Source organism: Odocoileus virginianus, chromosome 11 (assembly GCF_023699985.2).
Source record: "Odocoileus virginianus isolate 20LAN1187 ecotype Illinois chromosome 11, Ovbor_1.2, whole genome shotgun sequence".
Taxonomy (NCBI): Eukaryota; Metazoa; Chordata; class Mammalia; order Artiodactyla; family Cervidae; genus Odocoileus; species Odocoileus virginianus.
In genome coordinates, this window is record NC_069684.1 from 23,951,880 (window position 1) to 23,964,064 (window position 12,185).

Below are 12,185 nucleotides of genomic sequence, written 5' to 3' on the forward strand. Positions count from 1 at the left end.
TCTATAACAAGATTCAAAAATATCACGTAAAACTATAAGGAAAAACTAGTAACATTAAATTTTACAGGGATGACTTTAAAGCCCTGCAATCAGGCTCAATAAATTAACTTTCCAAGTTCCAAATATGAAAATTCTAGTTGAAGAATAGTTTAAAATGACAGACCTTAAAAAGTTCACTATAAACTTAGGATGACTCTGTTGTTGAAACAGCTAAGTATATCTGGGATATATCTGATATATACATATACATATATAGTGTGTATATATATATATATATATAGTAAACTGGAATTACCAATTCATTTGAAACTATAGTTGGTGAAACAAGGCATTACTGCTACAAATAAACCAATCCCTGTGCTATGCCGTGCTTAGTTGCTCAGTCATGTCTGATTCTTTGCGACCCTGCAAATGTAGCCCGCCAGGCTCCTCTGTCCATGGGGATTCTCCAGGCAAGAATGCTGGAGTGGGTAGCCACTCCCTTCTCCAGGATCTTCCCAACCCAGGGATCAAACCCAGGTCTCCCGGATTGCAGGCAGATTCTTTACCATCCGAGCCACCAGGGAAGCCCAAGAATACTGCAGGCTATCAAACTGGGGTCTCCTGCATTGCAGGTGGATTCTTTATCAACTGAGCTACCTTGTTTTGTTTTCTTCATGACATTTATTATAATCCAAAATTACCTTATGTTTTATTTATCAAAGTCTTAACTTGGAATACTTTTTGTTTAACCTCTATTTGCACAGAAGCCCTATGAGACAAGAGTTAGTCATTCTTAATTACCACCATATCCCAAGTATTTCAAACTGACTTGCACCTAAGAGGTACTCAACAAATATCTATCAAATGAACAAATGAGCAAAGTGCAGGGAAATAAAAACATTTAATCTGGGAAGCAGAGGAAGATATAAGGCAGTTTTCACATATCAAAAGACCTGTATCAAAAAAAGGAGAAGACCTATTTCTGCTTTCTGCAGAAAGATGACATAGAATCAAATGATAGACATTTCAAGAAAAAAAGACTGGGCTCATAATTAAGAAACATCTCATACAGCTGCCTAAAAATGGAAAGGGCAATCTTACTAGTCACAAAATGATTCCTAGGGGTAAGAGGTTGTGTCCATAAGTTATCAGTTAACCTAAATCTATGATTTAGAGTACATTAAGAATATAAGATGATACATGAAGACTGAAAGAAAGTGATCTAAGTGATTACTCAGAGATGGTATCTTGAAAGACAGTAAAGAAAAAAATTAGTATAAATTGGATTCTGAATGAAATGGTGAAGGAGAAAAAAACATTTTGATAGACTTTTGTCCAATGAGCATTTACTAAATACAGAGTTGTAAGCTGGAGGTCTAGGAAGACAATAGGAAGGTACCAATGAAATTAATAGAAAACAAAACACAACAAAAGGAGATGGTCAGTATAAGGAATCAGCTGGAAATAATAAATTCCTTTTGCAATTGTTTGCATTTAAATTTTTATGAGAAATCCAGAATAAAAAGGCAAAATATGTGTGACAAGATAAAGTTATAAGGCCATATTTGGAGAGCATCATTTGAAAATATTTGCCAAAGAATTGTACTTCAAGCCCTGAGAATGGATGAGCTTTCTGTAGAAATATTCAAAGGGAGAAATAAATAAAGAAATGGAGAACATCAAAATTATAGCTCTAGAAGGACCATGTTTAAAGGCCAACTAATCATTCATTTGTCCTTGGGTAGAAGTTCACTTAAAAATCCCAAAGGTCATTCCATCTTCATAAAAACCTGCACCAAAATGCATTCTTAAAAACCCCCCTGCAAAATATATTCCAAATAGTAAAGATATTTGTATTAAAATCTTTCTACATTTTAAATGTAGTTATGGAATACAAATGGTAAATTTTCTTTTAGCAAGTGCTATCAAATAATTGCATATTAAATTACACTCTGATTTGCTAAACAGATAAGCAGAAGGACTTAAACACTTTTTTCCTGAATTTGTAATTCAACACATAAGTTTAGAAAATAATATATTATCTTCTGACAAGTCCAAAATATCTATCTGTATTGTATCAAATTAAGGACTTCTCAAATGGTGAAAAAAGGTTTCTGCATTTCCATACATGCCCCAATGTTCTAAAATAAACAGTATCTTTCTGCATCAAATTGAGACATTATAATTAATGAAATTTAATTATAAAGATCTAGTTTTCCAAACTGTGGTTTTTGTTGTTGTTAATGTTAATTCTTTTTTCAATCTTACTTAATCATAAACAAGGTTAACATAATGATAAAAATTACAGGAAAACTAAGTTTTAAAAACTATAGAGCATCTTTGTAATTTAGCCCCAATTGGAAGACTGGAAACTACAAAATTAGTAAGTATATTGCAATTGGTAATCACGAAGAGAAAGGAGAGGCAACTTCTTATCAAAATACTACATCACTAAAACTGTTGTTTAAAAGAAATTAATATAAGTAGTAAGGAAAGGTGTATTTCAAATAAAAGTCTACTGCTGTAAACATAAAAGGTCTAATCTAATTGAAGAGGCCTATATTCAGTTATTTCTATGAGCATAAGAAGAAATGAATGCCTCCCTTGGTGCATACTGTAGGAAACAATACTCTATCAATATCCTAAAACATTTATAATATATATATACACATGTATAAATGTATGTGTATGACATTTATATAAGTAAATATCAACATAACATAATGTATAAAAAAAGTTAATTTAGCAAGCCTAAGACTACTTACCCTTTGAACAGCCTCCTTGTAAGGCTGGCCTTTGGCTAGCTTCTGGGAACATGGCTGATAAACAGTTTCCTACAATCATATAAAACTTCCCCTAAATGATAAGGAACTCATTATGCCTGGACTGTGTGTGCAAAAAATATGGTTAAGTTAAATATGTTTTCCTCTGGGAGTCTGGGACTTTGGCAGGTGCAAAGAGAGAATGCCTACATGACCAGCCCTGGGTAAAACCCCTGAGAGTTGAGTCTTTAATTAGTTTCACCAATAGACAACATTTTGCACATGTTGTCACAACTCACTGGAGGAATTAAGTGCATACTATGTGACTCCACTGGGAGAGAACTCTTACAACCTTCTGTCTGATTTCCTTTGCTCATTTTCCTTTATATCCTTTTGCTATAATAAACCTTAACCGTAAGTACAATTTACTATTTCTTATGAGTTCTTCCAACAGAACACCAAGCCTGAGGATGATCTCAGGGATTAATGATAAAGATAGTTTGAGACTCTTTGATTACTAAACACTGATTTATACATTAAAGATGCTTATCATATATGCAGATGGCAAAAGCTTAATGAATATATTGGAAGATACAGTGAAGTATCCAAAAAGGCTTGAACAACTGAGCCGATTCTAACAAAATGAAATTGAGATAAAGACAGCCTCTGATTATGTTTTTAAAAAACAATACAAAATATGTATACCTATGGCTAATTCATATTCATGTTTGGCAGAAACCAACAAAATTCTGTAAAGCAATTGTGTGTGTGTTACTTGCTCAGTTGTGTCCAACTCTTTGCAACCCCATGGGATGTAGTCCACCAGGCTACTCTGTCCATGAGATACCTTCAACTAAAAAATAAATAAAATTTTTTTAAAAGAGGCAGGGGAAAAAAATAACACAAGCTACTATACAAGTAGGAAGAACAAACTTGTAATTAAGTAAGTATGAAAAAGACTTCAGGGTTTATTGAAAATAAACCCATATGTTAATGTAATATATAATATAATTAAATTAATTAATATAAACCCATATATTAAATGGCAAGATATAACTATCAAAGATTCCTAATTTACTTCTGTGCTAAATAAAAAGCATACTATATTCAAACCAAGAGTAAATAACAGCCCAATTCTCCTCTGCTACTGGTCATATCACATATAGAAAATTATATTTATCCATTTAAAGAAGAATATATTACAGCACATTTATGGCAAAGCTTGTGATGAGCTCCAAAACCATATTTTATAAGGAACAGCTCAAGACCAAAAGAAGACTGGAGATAAGCACAATAGTTCTACTAACATATATAGAAAGTTCTTGGGTAAAATAGAGATTTTAATTTTTTCCATATAATCATAAGGAAAAGAAATGCAGGAAGACATTCATTCAAGTTGTGTATAAATTTAAAAATTATCTAAAATTCAAAGCTACCCCAAAGATCATTCACCCTCCTTTAAAACACATATTTGAAGCCTAAATGTCCACTTAATGTGGGTTTGGAAGGAAGAATTCAATTAGGCAGATAGCTATATTAAATAAAACTTTAAAAATCTTTCATTTCTTCTAAATACTCTTTTCCATAGCTCCTTCATGTATACTCTACTAGAAAGGCAGGGGGCAAAGAATTTTGAAATTATCTTCAGTCCAACTGAACCCTTAACTGAGTTGGGGAGAAAAGGGATAAGACCTCAAAATACAGTTAAGCCAAGTTATTCAATTCAATTCAACTCAATAAATAAATGACATAATAGAGAGCCTTTTACATTCAGCTCAACAAAGAACTGAGTAGCCACCATGTACAAAGCACTCTGAGGAACCAGGGCAATGTAAAAGAATGGGGAGAAAAGCTGGACTTAGAAGCATCCCCTGGCTCCTTAGACATTCATACCAGGTGTCACAGCTCCAAAGTGGTAAAGCCTCTCACTGGCTTACCACAGCTCTAGTCACCATTGTGGGAATGATGGTTCTGAAGGTTAGAAAAATCCCAAGTATCAAAACTTGGCCTGGGGTTCTCAACCATTAACAGCTTATGTCTTAAGGTCCACACCCAAAGACACAAGCCTCTAAACTGTCTGCTTGAGAAAAGATCCTCCCCCATAGCTATAACAGAGGCAGAAGAATACAAGAGGGAAAATGTTCTAAGTCTTTCTCAAACTCTAATATAGGTGGCTATATGACACACACAACATGCTTCCCACCAAAAATTAAAAATTAAAAAATAAAGGAAGAATTTGAGTACCATGGTTTAAATGAGGCTCAGCAGACCCATACCAGTTTTAAGGGTTTTAGTGGTTTTTTCTCAGTGCATGGAAGATAGACACCACAAAAAACACACTAAACAAAGCAACCTCTTTCAGGGGCTCAGAGGAGATAAAGTGAAAGTCAATTCTCTTAATTTACTTGTTAATGTACAATTGCTGCTGGAAAGCTTGTGGTGAAGCAGGTAGATTCGTTACTATTTGAACTACCAGGGAAGCCCTAAAGGTAGGCTGATAGCTGTTAGTGTGAAGATAAACTGGCTCACTTCTTTTAAAAAACTTGGCACCATGTATAAATAACCATTTTAATAATATTCAGTATTTCTCTTTCTTAAAAATTGGAACAAAATAATACTAAATACTAAAGCTTATTTATAAAATGTTCATAAACAGTATGCAATAACACAGAAAAATGCTTAAGATATAAATAACTACATTAAAAACCCTTTACATAGAAAAAATCCTGGTCAATGGTAGAAAATTATAGAGGGGAAGAAACAAATGAGTTTTTATATCTAAGTGTTAATATTATATAGAATTATGGGTGATTCACTCTCTTTTTTATCCTTTTAAATACTCCTTATATTTCCTGCTGGCTCAGACAGTAGAATTTGTTTGCAATGCAGGAGACCCGGGTTCAATCCCTGGGTAAGGAAGATCCCCTGGAGAAAGAAATGGGAACCCATTCCAGTATTCTTGCCTGGGAAATCCCATGGACAGAAGGAAGAGCCTCTGGGGTTGCAAAGAGTCGGACACAACTGAGAAATTAACACACACATATTTCCTTAAGGAATAATACTTGTTTAAAGATTAAAAATAAAAACTAAAGTGAATTCTGACTGAGGATGAAAAAGGGGCAATTAGTTATGTGGAAGCAATGACAATCAGAAGAGGCAGACTATTATTCAACATAGTTTTGGAAGTCCCAGCAGGGCAATCAGAGAAGAAAAAGAAATCCAGATTGGAAAAGAAGAAATAAAACACTGTTTGCAGACAACATGATACTATACATAAGTAAGTGAGTAAAGTCTCTCAGTCGTGTCCAACTCTGAAACCCCATGGACTGTAGCCTACCAGGCTCCTCTGTCCACGGATTTTCCGGGCAAGAGTGCTGGAGTGGGTTGCCATTTCCTTCTCCAGGGGATCTTCCTGACCCAGGGATCAAACCCAGGTCTCCAGCATTGGAGGCAGATGCTTTACCATCTGAGCCACCAGGGAAGCCCACAGAAAACCCTAAAGATACCACCAGAAAACCAGCAGAGTTAATCAATGAAATCTGTAAAGTGGCAGGACATAAAATTAATATACAGAAATCCCTTGTATTCCTATACACTAGCAATGAAAAATCAGAAAGAAAAATTAAGCAAACAATCCAATTCACCACTGCAACAAAAAGAGTAAACTACCTAGGAACAAACTTATCTTAGGAGACAAAAGATCTGTATGTAGAAAACTATAAGACACTGATGAAAGAAATCAAAGATGACACAAACAGATGGATATATATATTATGTTCTTGGATTTGAAGAATCAATATTGTGAAAATGACTATACTCCTCAAAGCAATCTACAGAGTCAATGTAATTCCTATCAAATTACCAATGGCATTTTTCACAGAACTAGAAGAAAAGTTTTACAATTTTTATGGAAACACAGAACACCCCCAAATAGCCAAAGCAATCTTGAGAAAGAAAAACGGAGCTGGAGGAATCAGACTCCCCAACTTCAGATTGTACTACAAAGCTACAATCATGAAAACAGTATGATATTGGCAGAAAAATAGAAATATAGATCAATGGAACAGGATAGAAAATCTAGAAATAAACCCATGTACCTATGGTCAATTAATCCATGACAAATGTTGGAAAGACAGCCTCTTCAACAAATGGTGATGGCAAAACTGGATAGCTACATGTAAATAAGTAAAATTAGATCATTCTTTAACACCTGACACAAAAATAAGTTCAAAATGGATTAAAGACGATATGTGAGACTGGATACTAAAAACCTTTTAGAGGAAAACACAGGCAGAACACTCTCTGACATAAATCACAGCAAGATACTATTGAATTTGTCTTCCAGAGTAATGGAAATAAAAACAAAAATAAACAAATGGGACTTAATTAAACTCAACACTTTTGTACTTTGTTGAACACTGAACATTTCCTTCCCTTTCACTTTAATAACTTTTCAAATACCCCAAGGTATCCTCTGAGACTAAAGCATCCAAGTGAGTGACTAAGTGAGTAAAGTTGCTGAGTCATGTCTGTCTCTCTGCGACACCGTGGACTGTAGCCTGCCAGGCTCCTCCGTCCATGGGATTCTCCAGGCAAGAATACTGGAGTGGATTGCCATTTCCTTCTCCAGGAGATCTTCCACATAGCTAAATATTTAGGTCAATTCATCTTTAAAACTGGCAATCCACTCTAGTATCCTTGCCCGGGGAATTCAATGGACTGACAGACTGGCGGGCTAAAGTTCATGGGGTTTCAAGAGTTGGACATAACTTAGCAACTAAACTGCCATCTTTAAAATGCATCAAGTTCTCTAATTCTTCAATCTATTGCATTGCTCCTAAAATTATTTTGCAATCTCTCCCTAAAATTCTAGAAATTAGATAGTCTGCCCCTTAGCTTGCTTCCCACAATAAATTACTCTCTGGACTTAAAAGCATCCAGGAGTATCTGCAGAACCACAATTTATGTCACATAAAACATAAACAAATATTTATTGTCCTACTTTACTGATACAAAATGCAAAAATATCTGGCTAATTCAGATTTCAATAATTTGAATTTTGCAATGACTCATCTTGCAAATCTTTTTAATGGGTACCATAAGTTAAATGATCAAAATTCTCACAAAAACCTTAAATGTTTAAGACAACAAACTTTTCAAACAATTCAGTAAAATTCAGTTATATTCAGTTGATGCATACACTAGAAACTAAGGAAACAGTTCATCTAAGGACATTTATAAGGCAATCCTGTGTTAGCCTAATTAGAGTTCCTTTAATTTTTCTATAACCATATTATTTCACTGAAAGAAAATTGAATTATACATTAACAGGATTTTATGTAAAAATATCACTAATTCAGACTGCTCTCTCTGATTCCCTGAGTACAATTTTTTAGACTATACACAACATAGCACTTCATAAAGCACGGTAGCCAGAAATGTCAAGACCTTTTCTATCACTAGGTTTAGAAAAAACCATCCTATTATGATTTCAACAACACTGCAAATCCATTATAAAGAATATTCAGAACATAAAGTGCACAGCTATGACATGTTTACTTTTCAAAAGCATATATATATATATATATATATATATATATGTATGTGTGTGTGTGTGTGTGTGTGTGTACTAGTGTGTTTTTTACAATTCTTCATCATTAAGGAGAAGGGGGCAACAGAGGACAAGATGGATGGATGGCATGACTGACTCAATGGACATGAGTTTGAAGAAACTCCAGGAGATACTGAAGTACAGGGAAGTCTGACGTACTGCAGTCCATGGAGTCAAAAAGTTGGACATGATTTAGTGACTTAACAACATCATCATCACTAAGGTTATAGTTTTTAAATACATAACTAACACTGCTCAATTCAGTCTACATATCTCTCAATAAATTCACCAGATGTTTTTAAACTGTTGTGTTTTTTAAAAGATAGGTAAATTTTATAACCCTCTATGGATAAGAAATTTCTTTAAGAAATTAGCACTGCTGAGAATACATCTCATTAAAATTTTCCATGACCTCAAAATCCCACCTTCAATATACAATTAAAACTTCATATGGAATTTTTCCTGTATTAACTAAGTCACTCCTCATTTTCTACTCAATGAAAAAGGGTCAGATCCCTCAACCACCAGCCGTACGTAAATATATTATTCAAGAACTTTATCACAGGCAAAGTCACTGCTGCACAAGATATATGGTCAGTAGTATCTTTGGTTATGTGATCTTGTGAGGAGGGTCACTTAAAAATCTTATCTCAGATTTCTACATGTAAAATGAGATAGGGTTTGCTCACAGAAGCTTTTAGAATACATTTAATTCATAATGCCAAGGGCATTATACATATTCAAAAGCATTTTAAGCTTTTTCAAAACTTAATGTGCAGTATTTTATAATAATTTCTTAACACATATGACAGAGAGGCAAGACTTGTCTCCAATCTCCTCAATGCACACACAATCATTTGAATATATCCCATATTAACATTCCCAAACTAAGACATCACTGGTAATCTCAACAAAGATGTTACTTCAAATCCTAATAAGTTTTCTATTAAAAAACATGTGTACCTTTAACTATAGCAAAAGTAAACACTCTAAAATGACGGCAAAATAAAAACACAGGGATTTTTTCTCAGTCTGTAACAGGTGCTTCCCTGGTGGCCCAGTGGTAAAGAATCTGCCTGCCAATGTAGGAGACATGGGTTTTGATCCCTGGGTCAGGAAGTTCCCCTGGAGAAGGTAAGGGTAACCCACTCCAGTATTCTCACCTAGGATTCCCTGGACAGAGGAGTCTGGCAGGCTACAGTCCATGGGGTTGCAAAAGAGTCGAAGATGATTTTTAAGCAGTATAACAAATACATATATATCCACATGCAGACACCTTTTTATCTTGTCCCATAAATAAATGCTACTGCAAGATGTTCTAGACTTCAAAATCTATAAAAGTATATCAAGGTATAGCCCTCTAATAAATTTAAATTTTTGTTCAATTTTAAGTATTAAATCACGTATAGAAACTGAGAAGGTAGGGCTGATAAGTGATGCTGATGACTGAAACAACAGAAGCCATTACAAGACCCACTTAACAATAATACATTCTAAATATAAATCTTGAAAATGTACTTTTCCAGGGTTATCTCCAAGTAAATATACCTAAAAATCCAGTAATCTTTTGAGATCTTGGAGAGCAAGAAGTTAAATGCATATTTATTTATAATTTTTCTTAAATTTTAAAATCTAATTTATGGCAAGAACATTTCACAAAAACCTAGATATACATTATACAGAAGTTGTTTTCTTACAAATAAGAAAATGTAATTTGCAATCGGCAAGGAATTCTAAAGACAGAATTTTGAAACTTTTCCTTGCCAAAATAATCACAAGAAAAATCCAAATACAGTTTAACTTGCTAAAAAATTAAAACAAGGACTTTAGAATTTTTTTAACCTATTGCTCACAAATTATTTTTTTATCTTGGCAAAATCTAGCATTTATAGTGTCAATTTTACAAATACCATTTTTAATTATAAAACCTGAGGAGGAGTAAATGAAATAATTGTGATGAGGCTATTTATCATATAAAATGTATACTCTAAAAATACCTACTTTAAACTTCAGACTTTATTAGGAATATAAGTAAATGTTTTAAAACTGTATGTTACACAGAGTATATACATGAACACTTGTTTGTGTCAGGCATAACCTCAGACAAATGCACAGGTCTGCACTGCATTTAAAGATACATTTTGAATTTTAAAGAACAGACTATATAACTTTGTACTTGATTTTTTTTATGCGTGGGACTTCCACTGAAAATAATGTCATCACTTTGAATTCATAGAGTATATATGAGTAGTTTTAACCAGCATCAACATCATTTCCACTTACTTAAGTAGAAAACATAAAATAAAATTGGAGTCAGATTTCTAAACTCAAAAGAGAAACATGATTTATTTTGTATAAAGGAGCATTTGGGGAAATTTTAGAATTTAAGGAAATAATTCCATTCAATAAATTCTATCACTATGCACTGTTTCTTCTGGATACTTATCACTTGCATATTTTGAAATTTTACAATCTCCAAAATTAATCTGATCCCATTTATGATAGTGAAAATATTGATATCACATATGCCTTTCATGTTAAACACTCATCAGATGTAACAATCTCCAGCTGAATTTATTACTATGATTTTCTTCACCTTAATAGTGAATCATATGTGAGAATAAAATAAAAGTTATCACTAAAAAGTTACAGATATGATCTTTGGGGGTGGGGATGCTAAAAACAGAATCTTGCCTATATGTGAAATAGGCAGCTAACACATAAGCTGGACTCTGCTTCCCTAATGCAAGGTCATCCTTCTGTTATTTAAACATGTGGAAAATGCATTTTAAAATGCATTAGTGGTACATTTTTAAAATATAATGCATTAAACAAAATGTGGTAGATAACAGAGATCCATTTTAGATTCAGCAAATAACACTTAAAAATGATTGTGCTGAAGCAAAATTATATCAAGAACATCTAATATCACAAACAGAAAGGCATCAAATGTCTCTGAAAATTTTACATGTACTAACAAATATTATACATGTCAGAAACTACATAAACTGTCTTTAAAAGAAAATTGTACTGAGACAAAATTAGCTAATGCTACTTGTAAAATCAACAAAACTGTGAAACATCAAAGTAGTTTTTAAACAGCACACTTAACAAGACTATTTTCCAATTATAAAAGAAGGTTCACTATAAAAATTTTTAAACAGGATATTAATAAAGAAGGAAAATCTAATCATATCACTTTTATTATTTTAAGAGAATTATTTACACTATTAAAGTTAAAATATTTTAAATTATAGAGCAAAACTAGCACTGGATAAAACTTACATTTATAAGAAACACTGAAAGGAGGATTATTTTTTCTCTTCAAATCATTTTTCCTCAATGTCCACATATTTGGTTGTTGATTATACAACTTTCTGCACATCCTTCCTAATCTTAAGAGTTTTACTCAGGGAAAGGAGCAACTGTTGGACCCTATACATCAGAACAGAGCATCAACTTAGTAACAAAGGCTCCTGTGCACTGTGATGGTCCTTCCTGGACAGAAAGGATGCTATGCTCAGCACATTATACAAGCAAATTCCCCACATCTTAATTTCCTCTGTTTATCACACACTTATATCTTTTTCATATCTAATGATTACCTTCCAGGGTATGGAGAGACAGAGGAAAGTCATTTAATTTAAGGCAACGACTTCATTTCTAATTTTATATAATGAATGATATAAAGTGAGCAAATCTATTTATAATCTTTGTTTCTTCCAGGTAATATGTTTATGACAAAATACCTTAAATTCCATGTTAGTGTACAAGGAAAACTAAAATGCAAAGACAAATGGCAAGGTACTACTCAACAATGCTTTCCTACT

General features: G+C 33.3%; 1 protein-coding gene across 3 annotated transcripts in view; it reads right to left on the reverse strand.

The window, feature by feature from the left end:
- RABGAP1L (RAB GTPase activating protein 1 like) overlaps nucleotides 1–12,185 on the reverse strand; it is a 677,279-nt gene that overhangs the window by 417,982 nt on the left and 247,112 nt on the right. The window lies entirely within an intron of this gene.